The sequence below is a fragment of the Phyllobates terribilis genome, unplaced genomic scaffold (genome assembly GCF_046119375.1).
Source record: "Phyllobates terribilis strain yellow unplaced genomic scaffold, ASM4611937v1 Scaffold_1__5_contigs__length_1240528914, whole genome shotgun sequence".
Taxonomy (NCBI): Eukaryota; Metazoa; Chordata; class Amphibia; order Anura; family Dendrobatidae; genus Phyllobates; species Phyllobates terribilis.
This window is the reverse complement of record NW_027362761.1, coordinates 817,611,886-817,628,049: the sequence shown is the minus strand read 5'-3', so window position 1 is coordinate 817,628,049 and position 16,164 is coordinate 817,611,886. Positions and strand designations below refer to the sequence as shown.

The following is a 16,164-nucleotide window of genomic DNA, read 5'->3' as shown; positions in this document are numbered from 1 at the left end:
ATGTGTGTACATACCCAAAACCAAAGCCAGCACATAGTCTGCCAGCATAATGAGGTGTCAGGTTACATCTCTTTTTATACTCTATGTATAGGAAACAGGGGAAGAGGAGTGATGAGTATTCAGCACAGTGAACGGCTATCAGATTTGGGCAGTTAAAGGCAGGTGAAGTTGCATCATCAAGCGGTTGATTTAGTTTACTCCAAAGCTGAATTCACATTCACACAGCTCAGTATTGATTAATTTTGACTTTCATATTGGTACTGCTAAATGTGCTGCAAAGAAAAAAAAGTAGGAATCACTCTGATTCTGTGTGTTTTTTATGGGAGACATCATAGCTGCTAGTTTCCATCCATCAGCTTAAAGAGTACTGAAAGTTAGACATAGAGTCTACAGAGGGAAAAATGCAGAAAACAAGTCATAAAATTGCCAAAGTAGTGTTAATCCTCATATCCACATGACATTTATTTCTGAAAAGCTAGGTATGATTTAAACAAAGCTAAATGATAGGTCTAGGTTAAAAAGCCTCAAAACTGAGCAATGATGTAAATAATGGACCTCAGATTAAAAGACGGGTGATTTACAGACTGAGCTATCCAGGTTCTTTCTAAGTGCACTTTTGCAACATTTTCAAAAAAAATGTCTCTGTCCATATTTAAGTATACTCAGAAACATTATCATCCAATATGACTGTTGAAAGCCAAAACCAAGCACATAATCAATGATTTGTCGTGAATTTGGACATATTCAAAGACATGTTTTTTTCTCTAGTGTAAAAGAGCATTTTATTTCTCATGTCATACAAGTGCATTAAGCATGCAACTAATCTTCAAGCACAAGCTGAGATTTAAACAATACAAAGTGATCTGTTGAGATGTAAAAGCTTAACACCTGAACATGGACTTGAACCCTGGACCCTCAGATTAAAAGTCTGATGCTCTACCGACTGAGCTATCCAGTATCCTTCTGAGCAAACTTAGCACATTTTTCAAGATTTGCTTCCGATTCATCTAAATGTATCTTCAGATATGTTGATTTTTTTCATATGTGTGTACATACCCAAAACCAAAGCCAGCACATAGTCTGCCAGCACATAGTCTGCCAGCATAATGAGGTGTCAGGTTACATCTCTTTTTATACTCTATGTATAGGAAACAGGGGAAGAGGAATGATGAGTATTCAGCCCAGTGAAAGGCTATCAGATTTGGGCAGTTAAAGGCAGGTGAAGTTGCATCATCAAGCGGTTGATTTAGTTTACTCCAAAGCTGAATTCACATTCACACAGCTCAGTATTGATTAATTTTGACTTTCATATTGGTACTGCTAAATGTGCTGCAAAGAAAAAAAAGTAGGAATCACTCTGATTCTGTGTGTTTTTTATGGGAGACATCATAGCTGCTAGTTTCCATCCATCAGCTTAAAGATTACTGAAAGTTAGACATAGAGTCTACAGAGGGAAAAATGCAGAAAACAAATCATAAAATTGCCAAAGTAGTGTTAATCCTCATATCCACATGACATTTATTTCTGAAAAGCTAGGTATGATTTAAACAAAGCTAAATGATAGGTCTAGGTTAAAAAGCCTCAAAACTGAACAATGATGTAAATAATGGACCCTCAGATTAAAAGACGGGTGCTTTACAGACTGAGCTATCCAGGTTCTTTCTAAGTGCACTTTTGCAACATTTTCAAAAAAAATGTCTCTGTCCATATTTAAGTATATTCAGAAAAATTATCATCCAATATGACTGTTGAAATCCAAAACAAAGCACATAATCAATGATTTGTCGTGAGTTTGGACATATTCAAAGACATGTTTTTTGTTTTTTTCTCTACTGTAAAAGAGCATTTTATTTCTCATGTCAAACAAGTGCATTAAGCATGCAACTAATCTTCAAGCACAAGCTGAGATTTAAACAATACAAAGTGATCTTTTGAGATTTAAAAGCTTAATGCCTGAACAGGGACTTGAAACCTGGACCCTCAGAATAAAAGTCTGATGCTCTACCGACTGAGCTATCCAGGCTCCTTCTGAACAAACTAAGCACATTTTTCAAGATTTACTTCAGATTCATCTAAATTTATCTTCAGATATGTTGATTTTTTTCATATGTGTGTACATACCCAAAACCAAAGCCAGCACATAGTCTGCCAGCATAATGAGGTGTCAGGTTACATCTCTTTTTATACTCTATGTATAGGAAACAGGGGAAGAGGAATGATGAGTATTCAGCCCAGTGAAAGGCTATCAGATTTGGGCAGTTAAAGGCAGGTGAAGTTGCATCATCAAGCGGTTGATTTAGCTTACTCCAAAGCTGAATTCACATTCACACAGCTCAGTATTGATTAATTTTGACTTTCATATTGGTACTGCTAAATGTGCTGCAAAGAAAAAAAAGTAGGAATCACTCTGATTCTGTGTGTTTTTTATGGGAGACATCATAGCTGCTAGTTTCCACCCATCAGCTTAAAGAGTACTGAAAGTTAGACATAGAGTCTACAGAGGGAAAAATGCAGAAAACAAGTCATAAAATTGCCAAAGTAGTGTTAATCCTCATATCCACATGACATTTATTTCTGAAAAGCTAGGTATGATTTAAACAAAGCTAAATGATAGGTCTAGGTAAAAAAGTCTCAAAACTGAACAATGCCGTAAATAATGGACCCTCAGATTAAAAGACGGGTGCTTTACAGACTGAGCTATCCAGGTTCTTTCTAAGTGCACTTTTGCAACATTTTAAAAAAAAATGTCTCTGTCCATATTTAAGTATACTCAGAAAAATTATCATCCAATATGACTGTTCAAAGCCAAAACCAAGCACATAATCAATGATTTGTCGTGAATTTGGACATATTCAAAGACATGTTTTTTGTTTTTTTCTCTAGTGTAAAAGAGCATTTTATTTCTCATGTCAAACAAGTGCATTAAGCATGAAACTAATCTTCAAGCACAAGCTGAGATTTAAACAATACAAAGTGATCTGTTGAGATTTAAAAAGCTTAATGCCTGAACAGGGACTTGAACCCTGGACCCTCAGAATAAAAGTCTGATGCTCTACCGACTGGGCTATTCAGGCTACTTCTGAACAAACCTAGCACATTTTTCAAGATTTACTTCAGATTCATCTAAATGTATCTTCAGATATGTTGATTTTTTTCATATGTGTGTACATACCCAAAACCAAAGCCAGCACATAGTCTGCCAGCATAATGAGGTGTCAGGTTACATCTCTTTTTATACTCTATGTATAGGAAACAGGGGAAGAGGAGTGATGAGTATTCAGCCCAGTGAACGGCTATCTGATTTGGGCAGTTAAAGGCAGGTGAAGTTGCATCATCAAGCGGTTGATTTAGTTTACTCCAAAGCTGAATTCACATTCACACAGCTCAGTATTGATTAATTTTGACTTTCATATTGGTACTGCTAAATGTGCTGCAAAGAAAAAAAAGTAGGAATCACTCTGATTCTGTGTGTTTTTTATGGGAGACATCATAGCTGCTAGTTTCCACCCATCAGCTTAAAGAGTACTGAAAGTTAGACATAGAGTCTACAGAGGGAAAAATGCAGAAAACAAGTCATAAAATTGCCAAAGTAGTGTTAATCCTCATATCCACATGACATTTATTTCTGAAAAGCTAGGTATGATTTAAACAAAGCTAAATGATAGGTCTAGGTTAACACTAGGACTACTGGACTCGTGACCCCGCCTAGAACTACTGAAAGGAGTCATTTTGACTCCTTGCTTGTTTTCGTTTATTTTTAGAGTTTCATTTGTGGTTATTTATTAATAATTATATTTTTTGTAATGTATTATTATTGTGAGATCCAACAGTAATGCTTTTGATTGTTTTTTTTCTGCTTTTCTTATTTTTCTACAGAAAATAACAATAATTATAATAGACGTTTTTCAAACATTTTTTTTTATTCAAGTGCACACATATAAACAACAACTGAAGAACAAAAAGCAGAGAAAATGTAGGTGGAGGAGCATAAAAATGAAAATATGGCGCAGAATTCACCTTCTAAACATTTGGTGTTTCGCATTTTAGGCATTGCCTTTGATTTATGGCAGTACATTGCCCACACAAAGACTTACCACAAGTCTTACAATTTCCGACAGATCTATTTTTCTTGCACTTTTCTTTGATCTGGCAAAATTTTGTTTGAACCATCACTTCTGAGCATGTAGAAACTTGGGACGTGGAACCCTTTTCCCTATCTGTGACATAAGGACCACTCAACTCTCTCACAAGCGTTTGCAAAAATGCCTTGCGTGACATTTTTTGGTGGGTAATCTCCTTGAATATTATCCATGCATTTATACCCGCAAAGTCTAAGGCATTTTCAAATGCATGAACAGGCCATCTCCTTGTGCATGTTCGTGTGGTATATTTTCGTGCCATCTGATCCACTACATCTACTCCATATTTTGTTTCATTGTAAAACTTTACCGTTTCTGGAGTTTTTTTAGCGGAATCAGACGCAACAACAACATCTGGATGGACGGAACTCAAAATGACAACATTTTTGTTGGGCTTTCCTTGATATACTGTAAGTGTAAAATTGTCTTCATTTCTAAACACTTTAGTGTTGTATAATTCCTCTTTCATGGATTTTATTTCTTTAGGCACTTCTCGCCTTATCTTGTTCAGTGTTCCCACGATGGTTGTTCCTTTGCTTTTTAGCTGTTTAGCTAATTTTACTGAAGTAAAATAATTATCGGTTGTAACATTGCGACCTTTTTTCAAAAACGGGTCCAATAACTTCATTACCACATGGTCAGCTAAACGGTCCTCAGCACGGCGTGTGTCATCTTTGCCTAGATAAGGGAAGCCATTTGCCAGATATTTGCTCCTCTTATCAACAGCTAGCCAATATTTGTGGCCATATTTATCTGGTTTGGAAGGCATGTACTGCGTGAATGGACACCTAGTTTTGCTTGGGAAAAGTTGCTCATCCACCGTTATGTATGGGCCAGGTTTGTAACACGCAATACAATTTTCAATAAACCTGTCCCACACAGTAGAAAATAGAGCAAACTTGTCCGTTTGCAGTCTCTCCGATCGAGTAGATTTCTCATCAAATCTGAGAAACCTCATAATTTCAACAAAGCGGTCCCTAGACATTGTCGCTTTGCAAAACGGTATTCCCCAGTCATTACACCAAATACTGCTAATCGAGTGACGGTTCGTGCCAGATATTCCACGAGCATAGAATATCGCAATGAATGCATCTAGCTCCTCATCAGATAGAGTAAGCTGTAAATTATTGTTCCTGCATGCTTCTGCAAGCGTACAGTTCTTTATATGTGTCAATATATATGAATCAAAAAATAAACGCCATGCGCTCAAAGGACTATCGATAATGATATTTCTTCTGGCGTATCCTGTAGGGCCAGGTGCTTCTCGAAGAATATTTTGGCTGTCACGCCTACCAGGCAAGTGTTCTCCAATTTCAACAGGTTTCCATTGAATACCATCCGCTGAAACTAGTATTCCTTCAGATTCACCTTCTCTGGTGTTTGTTGTTGCATTACCTTCGCCGCCATCGTTATCTGTTGTTCTTTCATTTCTGGGACGTTTTGCTGATTTTTTCTGTCCACGACCAGGAGGATGGTCACGAGGCAACATAACTGCATGAGCCCGATCCCCAGTTGATGTGCTTGGAATATCTGTAAAAAAGTTGATGAATATTTAGAATTTTTGTTTTGTAAGGGTCCGTGCACACTGGCTGGATTAGCGGCGGAATATCCGACCGGATATTCTCACCACAATCCGGCCCGTACCTGCCCGCTCAGGTACAGAGCGGAGTTTCATACCTGAAGCTCCGCTCCGAACCCCGGGCTGGAGCCGCTGTCTGGCACGGAGCCGTGCTCGCGCGTAAGCAAGCGCTGCTCTGTCCCTGACAGCGGCTCCAGCCCGGGGTTCGGAGCGGAGCTTCAGGCATGAGCGGGCAGGTACGGCCTGTATTGCGGCAAGAATATCCAGATGGCTATTCAGCCAGAATTCTGCTAGTGTGCACAGGCCCTAACTCAGTGTGTGGAAGAACAAATAAATACACATAACTACTTACCTTCTGGATTTGTTCCTTCTGAGTCTTCAGATTCACTTGATATGTTCTGAGGAATGAAATCTTCATCACTGTCAGAATCAAATACATGTTCCTGCAATTCGGATTTCGATTCATCCTCCGGTATGGATTGCAAAGTAGCCAGAATATCCTGAGGCTTTATCAAACGTCTTCTCTCCATATTCCTCACAAATTCCATAATTCTATATAGTTCCCTGCTGAAAAATAGAAATGAAATGAAAACTAAAAGAAATAATAACTGTTCTGCCACCTTCAAAAGTAGGTGGGCTGAATCAGTTGACAGACAGCTAAACTATTTCATAACAATTCATACCTGTATGAGTCTTCAGAGCTCGTATGTCTGCGTCTGTTCTCTTTGTCTCTTCAGCTGAACTGAAAGTAAAGTTACTATCCAGAATACTGTCTCCTGCTAGGACCTTAGAAAAACACCACCCTTCATTAGCATAAGATAAGAGCCTAGAGTAAACAAGCTATTTTGTTCAGCATTACACAGTAATACAAGCAGGTAAAACACAAGGAAAATGTGAAAAGTTGACATGTAAATTGAACTACATCTATATGAACATCAGGGTAAATAAGACAGAGTGAAAAAATTATGCACAAAACTTTATAGCAACATTTAGTGACAAAAGGACCTCAAAATATAGTAGGGAGTCAAAATGACTCCCTTCAGTAGTTCTTGGTAAATTTTGAAAAAAACGCGCAAATTTTTCACCAAAATTATTTATTCTCACAAAATCTTTTTTCACATCATATTTGAGGAAAAGTCACCGAGTTTCAAGCCGGAATTCTGAAAAATGTAGTCACAGAAGAGAAATAAAAAACGAAAGGAGTCAAAATGACTCCATCAGTAGTTCTAGTGTTAAAAAGCCTCAAAACTGAGCAATGACGTAAATAATGGACCCTCAGATTAAAAGACGGGTGCTTTACAGACTGAGCTATCCAGGTTCTTTCTAAGTGCACTTTTGCAACATTTTAAAAAAAATGTCTCTGTCCATATTTAAGTATACTCAGAAAAATTATCATCCAATATGACTGTTCAAAGCCAAAACCAAGCACATAATCAATGATTTGTCCATATTCAAAGACATGTTTTTTGTTTTTTTCTCTAGTGTAAAAGAGCATTTTATTTCTCATGTCAAACAAGTGCATTAAGCATGCAACTAATCTTCAAGCACAAGCTGAGATTTAAACAATACAAAGTGATCTGTTGAGATTTAAAAGCTTAACGCCTGAACAGGGACTTGAACCCTGGACCCTCAAATTAAAAGTCTGATGCTCTACCGACTGAGCTATCCAGGCTCCTTCTGAACAATCTTAGCACATTTTTCAAGATTTGCTTCCGATTCATCTAAATGTATCTTCAGATATGTTGATTTTTTTCATATGTGTGTACATACCCAAAACCAAAGCCAGCACATAGTCTGCCAGCATAATGAGGTGTCAGGTTACATCTCTTTTTATACTCTATGTATAGGAAACAGGGGAAGAGGAATGATGAGTATTCAGCCCAGTGAAAGGCTATCAGATTTGGGCAGTTAAAGGCAGGTGAAGTGGCATCATCAAGCGGTTGATTTAGTTTACTCCAAAGCTGAATTCACATTCACACAGCTCAGTATTGATTAATTTTGACTTTCATATTGGTACTGCTAAATGTGCTGCAAAGAAAAAAAAGTAGGAATCACTCTGATTCTGTGTGTTTTTTATGGGAGACATCATAGCTGCTAGTTTCCATCCATCAGCTTAAAGAGTGCTGAAAGTTAGACATAGAGTCTACAGAGGGAAAAATGCAGAAAACAAGTCATAAAATTGCCAAAGTAGTGTTAATCCTCATATACACATGACGTTTATTTCTGAAAAGCTAGGTATGATTTAAACAAAGCTAAATGATAGGTCTAGGTTAAAAAGTCTCAAAACTGAACAATGACGTAAATAATGGACCCTCAGATTAAAAGACGGGTGCTTTACAGACTGAGCTATCCAGGTTCTTTCTAAGTGCACTTTTGCAACATTTTAAAAAAAAATGTCTCTGTCCATATTTAAGTATACTCAGAAAAATTATCATCCAATATGACTGTTCAAAGCCAAAACCAAGCACATAATCAATGATTTGTCGTGAATTTGGACATATTCAAAGACATGTTTTTTGTTTTTTTCTCTAGTGTAAAAGAGCATTTTATTTCTCATGTCAAACAAGTGCATTAAGCATGCAACTAATCTTCAAGCACAAGCTGAGATTTAAACAATACAAAGTGATCTGTTGAGATTTAAAAGCTTAATGCCTGAACAGGGACTTGAACCCTGGACCCTCAGAATAAAAGTCTGATGCTCTACCGACTGAGCTATTCAGGCTCCTTCTGAACAAACCTAGCACATTTTTCAAGATTTACTTCAGATTCATCTAAATGTATCTTCAGATATGTTGATTTTTTTCATATGTGTGTACATACCCAAAACCAAAGCCAGCACATAGTCTGCCAGCATAATGAGGTGTCAGGTTACATCTCTTTTTATACTCTATGTATAGGAAACAGGGGAAGAGGAGTAGTGTTGAGCCACCCCCGTAGTGTTCGAGTTCGGTTCGGTTCGTCGAACACCCGTGTGTTCGTCGAACTGTTCGTCGAACACCTTCGAACACCGTTAAAACCAATGGCAGGCAAACAAAAACACATAGAAACACATAGAAAACACCTTCAAAGGTGTCCAAAAGCTGACAAACTGCTCAGAAGACACAACTAACACATGGAAAAGTGACAAGTACATATAGTCATGCGAAAAGAAAAGAGGTGGAGGAGTAAAAGGAGGGGGAGACACCGATATAGGCATGTCATGCCCTTCTAAAATCCAAAAAGTGAGAAGCCGAGACGGCCAGTCCGCTCCTGCCCGTGCCACCTCCGTGTCGCCGGGTTTGTGCCAGAGCCGCGGTGAACCCTGACGGCCAGCCCCCCTCTCCCAATACTGGTGCCTGTCCGCTGGTGGGTCGAGAGAGCCCCCCTGTGGTGGAGGCAGCTCTAAGCTTTTTAATTTAAATTGTCCCTCTAATTTGAATGAATACACTTTAAATCCATTTACAAGGATCTATTGGAGGGCAAGTCTCATGCCAGCAGCCGCGTAATTCCAGCTCCAGTAGCGTCCACTAAAGCTGCTGCAGTTAAAAATCTTTTATAAGGATCGAGCTCGGCTGTCCACCGCAAGGCATCCTAGTGCCAGTCCCAGCCCCTATGCCTTGGGGTGCCTCCTGATGCTCTTCACTAAGTATCCCGTGGTCCCGAAGCATTTCCTTTGAAAAAATTAAGTGTCCAAACTACAGGTGGTGTATCTTGCTTAACAGCCGGGATAATCCGCTGACTAGCAGACACTGCTACTAGGCACAAAGTATTTCCTGGGCTAGATGCAGTTAAAAATTTGTAAGTAGATACTCTCGTTGGATGCTGAGAAAGCATTCCATAGAGTCTCCTGGCACGCCATATATGATTCTCTTAAAAAGCTTGGGGTAGGGGTCTAGGGGACCCTTTTATAGCCAAAATCACGGCCCTATATCACAATACGTCACCTAGGCTGAAGATAAATGGAACTGTAGCACCGAGGGCTCGGTTGCTACAGACGTATTGCACCTCACCCAGAGGTGTGATATCTCACTCTCAGATAAGGATGGAGTGTGGATCAGGACCCGACACCTGCATGCATTACACCACATTGCCGTGGGGCAGGGCGACCAATATGCCCCTGAGATGGGCACGACAGTCCCTGTCCCTGGCTGGAGTGGGGGGAGGGAACACTGAGGAAGGGGAACCCTGCAGTGCAGGAGCAGGGAGGAAGCAGTTCCTGGGTGCATTGAGAAGGGAGTATAAAAGGTGGGCACCATCTTAGTTCAGTGCAGAGAAGTCTGAGCAGAAGTGGCAGGGAGCAGGGGCTCTGCATGAGCTCTGCTCCGGAGGCGGGCCTAGTAACAGAGGCCCAGGCCTGCAAGAGGGAGAAGGAAGGAAGAGGAGCAGAGAAGGCTCCAGGAACGAGGAATGAAGGGATCCCAGGGGTGCGGACGGGCGAGTCGCCACCGCACGCCCGAATCCACCTGCGTGGAGGGGTCAGGCCAAAGGGGGAGACCGGTCCCCGAGCTAGTGGAGGCAGGAAACGACCCTCAGCTAGAAACCGGAGGCTCTGACATTTTATGTGGTGCAGCCCCTTGCTCCACCCGCTAGGAAGGCACCACATAGGGTCAGGGAAACTGGCGCCAAGTTTACCAAGAGGAGGCCCGAGGTGTTGGTAAGAAAGGCCAGACAAAGGACACACAAAGGGGGTCCTGTGAAGCGCTCCAAAGTTATCTGGGAGTTGTCTGAGCCCCTCACCTGGTGAGCACAGTACGACGTGGGCAGCCGTTACCTGCAGACGTGGTCTGGATAATAAGAACTGTGAGTAAAGGCCCTGAACTGCATCACTGACTCCGTGTCGTTACTGCTGCTGCCCTGCACCATCACCCCCATCCTCCGCATACACTGCCCTGAGGCTATACTCCTCCCGTGGGGAGTTATGCTACGCTCTGCTGCACCCACAACACCAGCCTTAGCGGTCTGCCCTGTAGCGGCGGTTCACTCTGACCGCAATCCACGGGTGGCGTAGTCGGACATTTAAACATCAAAACCACATAAATAGTTCCGCCACTGGTTTGACCGCCCTGAGCCACGGAACCGGATCGCCGCCACGAAGACTACAACCACCAGCATCCACCAAAAAGTGTCCGGCTCCGGGTGTCCCAAGGCCCAGTGGGGGCGTCAGAACATTTTCATCACCTTTCACAATCACCAATGGGACAAGGCAGGGATGTCCTCTGTCCCCTCTCTTATACATCCTAGTGACGGAGCACCTGCTCTCATCAATTCGCCATAACCCCAATATTAGGTGGATTGAGGTGGGAGGCACCGAGTACAAGTGCTCTCTATTTGCTGATGATGTCCTAGTATATATCACTCAATCACATATATCCATCCCTGCTGTTATGGCTGAAATAGATCACTTTGTTACATGGTAAAATTTTAAAATCAATGCAGCGAAGTCTGAGGCCCTCGATGTCTCCCTCCCTAAATCCATATAGGATTCCATCCAGTCCAACTTTCCCTTTGCCTGGCCCTCACAGGGTATCAAATACTTAGGAATTCCTATTCATAGAGACCTCTCCCATCTATGTTATCTTAATTTTGGGCCCTTTATTGAACAATTCCATACAGACCACGGTTGGCAAGTTAGAACTGTAAGATTCACTACGTGAACCACTGGTGTTTTGTGGAAAAGCACATGTACACCGCGTTCCAAATTATTATGCAAAAAGTGTTTAGGAGTGATAAGGGAAGAATTTGTTTGTTTGTCAGTTAAACTCATTGATGGTGATGTGTGTCAGGGCTCTTTATATCACTGTAAGCAATTGCAGACACCTGTGCTAATTAGTTTGGCAGGTGTGTCCAATGAAAGGCAAGACTACTTAAGAAGGCTCTCTCACATTATTAAGCAGCCTACATTTTCTGCCAAAATGGGAAAGAAAAAGGATGTGTCGGCTGCTGAGAAGCAACAAATTGTGGAGTGTTTAGGTCAAGGCATGACTACAATCAACATTGTGCGATGATCAGGATGAAGTGTCTTGGCAATCAAGAAGTATGTAGCTGATTCACAGTACACACGTGTGCGTGCTGATAAGGGCAAATTGAGGACTCTTTCCTACAGGCAATTACGTCAGGTTGAAACAGCAGCGGCAAAAAAGCCTTGTCATAGCAGCAGACAAGTTTTTGAAGCTGCTTGTGCCTCCAACGTCCCCCGAACAACAAGATGCAGGGTCCTTCAGAGGTTTGCAGCTGTGCATATGCCATCCTGTCGACCTCCTCTATCCACTTCACACAAGCAGAAACGGCTCCAGTGGGCCAAACATTACATGAAGACTGATTTCAAAACTGTTTTGTTCACGGATGAGTGCCGTGCAGCGCTCGATGGTCCAGATGAATGGAGTGGAGGATGGCTGGTTGATGGACACCCCACGCAAACACGGCTACAGCGCCAACAAGGAGGAGGTGGAGTAATGTTTTGGGCTGGAATCATGGGGAGAGAGATTGTCGGCCCCTTTAGGATCCCTGAAGGCGCTAAAGATGAACTCCATAATGTATGTGGATTTTCTCAAACAGCACTTCTTGCCATGGTTCAAGAAGAAGAACCGTGTATTTCACAGCAAGATCATTTTTCTGCATGATAATGCACCATCTCATGCTGCACATAAAACATCTGCATCTCTGGCTGATATGGGCATAAAAGGGGACAAACTTATGGTGTGACCCCCATGCTCCCCTGACCTCTACCCCATTCAGAACCTTTGGAGCATCATTAAAAGGAGTGTCTATGATGGCGGGAGGCAGTTCACATCTAAGCAACAGCTCTGGGAGGGTATTCTGTCCTCATGCAAAACAATTGAAGCAGAAACCATCCAAAACCTGACAAATTCAATGGACGAGAGAGTTCAGAAGCTCCTTTCGAACAAGGGGTCCTATGTGAAAATGTAACATCACCTAGAATAAAGTTTTGAGTTGAAAACTGTTTGATTTCAGTTTCTAACAACCTGCTAATGCTTATAATTTCAAAAATGACCATTTTTTTGGTCTTTATTAAAATGAAAAGGTTGATCGAAAAGTTTGGGGGATCTAAGAGTGTGGCAACCCAGTAGTCATGATTACTTCGAATTCTGACAATATGACGGTCATGCTGCAGGTAGTGCAGCAAGAAGGCACTTATGTGTCTTGCGCATCTCGGAGCCCCAAAATTATTTTCCGGGCTAGATGCAGCTAAAAATTATTTTTAATTTTAAATCTGGTGAAGCTTATTATAGATGGCCTAATAGGATCAGTGCTGCACACTGCTACAAAGCCCAAATTATTTTCCAGTCAAGATACAGATAAACATGATTAGTAATTTGAAAGCTTAAAACGGTTGGTAGGGTGATTTTAACCAATCATCAAGCTTTTACTCTCCCCAGGATGACACAGGGGTAGAAAAGTCGTTTCGGATCCATGATTTGTTCATCTTTATGAACGTGAGTCTGTCTACATTATCAGTGGAGAGCCGCGTGCGCTTATCTGTCAGCACACCACCAGCAGCGCTGAACACACGTTCAGACAGAACGCTGGCTGCCGGGGCATGACAAGATCTCCAAGGCGTAAGTGGCTAGCTCCGGCCATTTATCCAGATTGGAAGCCCAAAAAGAGCAAGGGTCCAGTGACACAGTCGTGGCTTCAATGTTTTCTTGGAGATACTCCTGTACCATCGTCTCTAGGCGTTGACTATGTGTCAGACTTCTTGTCTCCTGTGGCCTTGCAAAGGATGGGCTAAAAAAGTGGTGAAATGATTCCGCAAAATTGATGTTACCAGCAGATACTGTGGTTTTGTTACGGTTTGAGTGCTGAACACTTGACGGTCCCACGGTTGGCAAGTTGGAACTGTGAGATTCACTACGTGCACCACTGGTATTTTGTGGAAAAGCACATGTAAGATTCTGCAACAGTCTCTGCTGATACTCCTGCATGCGTGCATCCCTTTCTATGGCAGGAATAATTTCTGCAAATTTACTTTTGTACCGGGGATCTAACAGTGTGGCAACCCAGTAGTCAGGATTATTTCTAATTCTCACAATTCGAGGCTCATGTTGCAGGTAGTGCAGCAAGAAGGCACTCATGTGTGTTGCGCATCCAGGAGCACCAAGTCCCTGTTGTGTTGGTGGCGAGGTAACAATCATGCTTCCTTCCTCTGTCCTCTCCCCCCAACCTCGCACAACAGAAATGTGATCAAGGTCTCCCTCATCTGATGAGTCTTCCATCAGTTCGTCCTCCACTTCTTCCTGGGCTCCTGCACCTTCCTCACTAGTTTGGCTGCTACCATGCGCCCTGGTAAAACCATCTCCCCCACCCTCACATGCCTGCCGCCTTGGTGCTGCCGACCGTCTGGACCTTGCAGATGTTAGCCCTTCCGCATACAACTCCTCCTCCTCTACTTCCTCCACCTCCTCTTGTGCCACCACCTGACTCCGAATTCTGTTTAACATGTGCTCCAGCATGTAAATCACCGGAATAGTCATGCTGATAATGGCATCGTCAGCACTAAACATCTTCGTCGCCATTTCAAAACTGTGCAGAAGGGTGCATAGGTTCCTGATCTGAGACCACTCCTCCAGCGTGATTTGCCCCACCTCTGAATCTCGTTGGCCCAGGCTATACGTCAGAACGTATTGCACCAGGGCTTGTCGGTGCTGCCACAGTCGCTGCAACATGTGCAGAGTTGAATTCCACCGGGTAGGCACATCGCATTTTAGCCGGTGAAGTGGCAGGCCCAACGACTTCTGTAGAGATGTAAGTCGCTGAGCTGCGGGATGCGAACGGCGGAAGTGAGCACACAGCGACCGTGCCCTCTGCAGAAGGCCATCTAGTCTGGGATAGTGGGCTAAAAATTGCTGGACAACCAGGTTCAACACGTGAGCCATACAAGGCACGTGTGTGACATTGCCCCGGCGAAGGGCCGCACCCAGGTTTGCAGCATTGTCGCACACGGCCTTCCCTGGTTTCAGGTCCAGTGGAGACAACCATTCATGAAATTGGTTCTCCAGAGCTGACCACAACTCCTCAGCTGTGTGACTCACATTTCCCAGACATTTCAATGTAAAAACCGCCTGATGACGTTGAGCCCTACTGCCAGCATAGTAAGGAGGTGTGCAGGATCCCTTCTGCGCAGTTAGAAAGCTTGTGGCATGACCAGACAGGCTTTGGGTGCAGGTGGAAGACCGAGAGGAGGTTGAGGAGGCAGAAGCAGTGGAGGAACTTTGACATAAAGAGGATTGACGCACAACTCGTGGGGACGGCAAGACTTGGACAGCAGCCCCTTGTCCTGCTGTCACCATAGTTACCCAGTGCCCAGTCAGCGACATGTAACGCCCCTGTCCATGCCTACTCGTCCAAGTGTCTGTGGTGAAATGCACCCTGTCACACACAGAGTTTCTCAAAGAAGCGGTGATGTTGTGTGCGACATGCTGGTGGAGCGCAGGCACACCTTTCTTTGAGAAGTAGTGCCGACTGGGCATCTGGTACTGGGGCACTGCGACGGACATAAGGTCTCGAAAATCCTCTGTGTCCACCAGGCGGAAAGGCAGCATTTCTGTAGCCAAGAGCTTGCAGATGGTGAAATTCAACCTCTTAGCTTTCTCATGGCTAGGAGGAAATGGTCTTTTACTTGTCCACATCTGAGGGACCGAGGGCTGGCTATTGTGCTTAGACGGGGTTGATAAGGGTGTCCCCGGCAAACTGCCGGTCTGTGAGGAAGATGCAGGCGGACATGTTAGGTTGCCTTGATCCAAAGGTGGTGCTATCGATGTCGGACAGCGCTCAACACCAGCTGGTGTTACCACCTCCAAAGAAAATGATGACCTGCCAATCACGCTGGCTGTTGCGGGTAAAGAGGTGGCAGGTCTGCGCCCCAAAACAGGTGTGACTGCTGTCCCCCCAGTCACAGAGGATGAAGAGGCCACGGATGCACAAGATATGGCAGACGGTGATTGGCCCGGCCGGCTAGGCCGCATTGTAGCACACTGAGCTTCCCACTGCAACTTATGCTTCATGTCCATGTGCCGGTTCATGCATGAAGTACTCAAACTATGTATTTTTTGGCCTCTACTTAGCTTTTGCTGACAAATGTTACAGATAACACGAGTTGGGTCATCTTTATCGATCTGAAAAAATGCCCAGGCTATGCAAGGCTTAGCACCCATGCGACCTAAAGAGCCACCACGACTTGTGGTGAGAGGCAGAGTTGTGTTTGAGGATGCAGCTGTTGACGTGCTTCCAGTACTACGTCTCTGTCCAGGAAGGCGCAACCTGACCTCGTCGTCACTAGCATCTTCCTCCACCTCCTCTGCTGACCTCATCTCTTGGCTGACTGTGGGTTGACAGTAAGTGGGATCTCCGACCTCATCATCATCACCCTGTGCGTTATCACACCCGTCGTCCTCAGAGCCAACCTGTTCCTGCCCTGACAAAAAACTAAAGTTGTCGCTCCAATCAGGT

The 16,164-nt window shown here is 43.2% G+C and overlaps 4 non-coding genes across 4 annotated transcripts; all 4 read right to left on the bottom strand.

Moving 5' to 3' along the window:
• Positions 1-1,950: 1,950 nt before the first annotated feature.
• Positions 1,951-2,023, bottom strand: TRNAK-UUU (transfer RNA lysine (anticodon UUU)). Its single transcript has one exon. It is a non-coding gene; the product is annotated as a tRNA-Lys (tRNA).
• A 978-nt stretch (positions 2,024-3,001) lies between these two features.
• Positions 3,002-3,074, bottom strand: TRNAK-UUU (transfer RNA lysine (anticodon UUU)). Its single transcript has one exon. It is a non-coding gene; the product is annotated as a tRNA-Lys (tRNA).
• A 4,243-nt stretch (positions 3,075-7,317) lies between these two features.
• Positions 7,318-7,390, bottom strand: TRNAK-UUU (transfer RNA lysine (anticodon UUU)). The gene has a single exon. It is a non-coding gene; the product is annotated as a tRNA-Lys (tRNA).
• Positions 7,391-8,367: 977 nt separating this feature from the next.
• Positions 8,368-8,440, bottom strand: TRNAK-UUU (transfer RNA lysine (anticodon UUU)). Its single transcript has one exon. It is a non-coding gene; the product is annotated as a tRNA-Lys (tRNA).
• Positions 8,441-16,164: the final 7,724 nt, after the last annotated feature.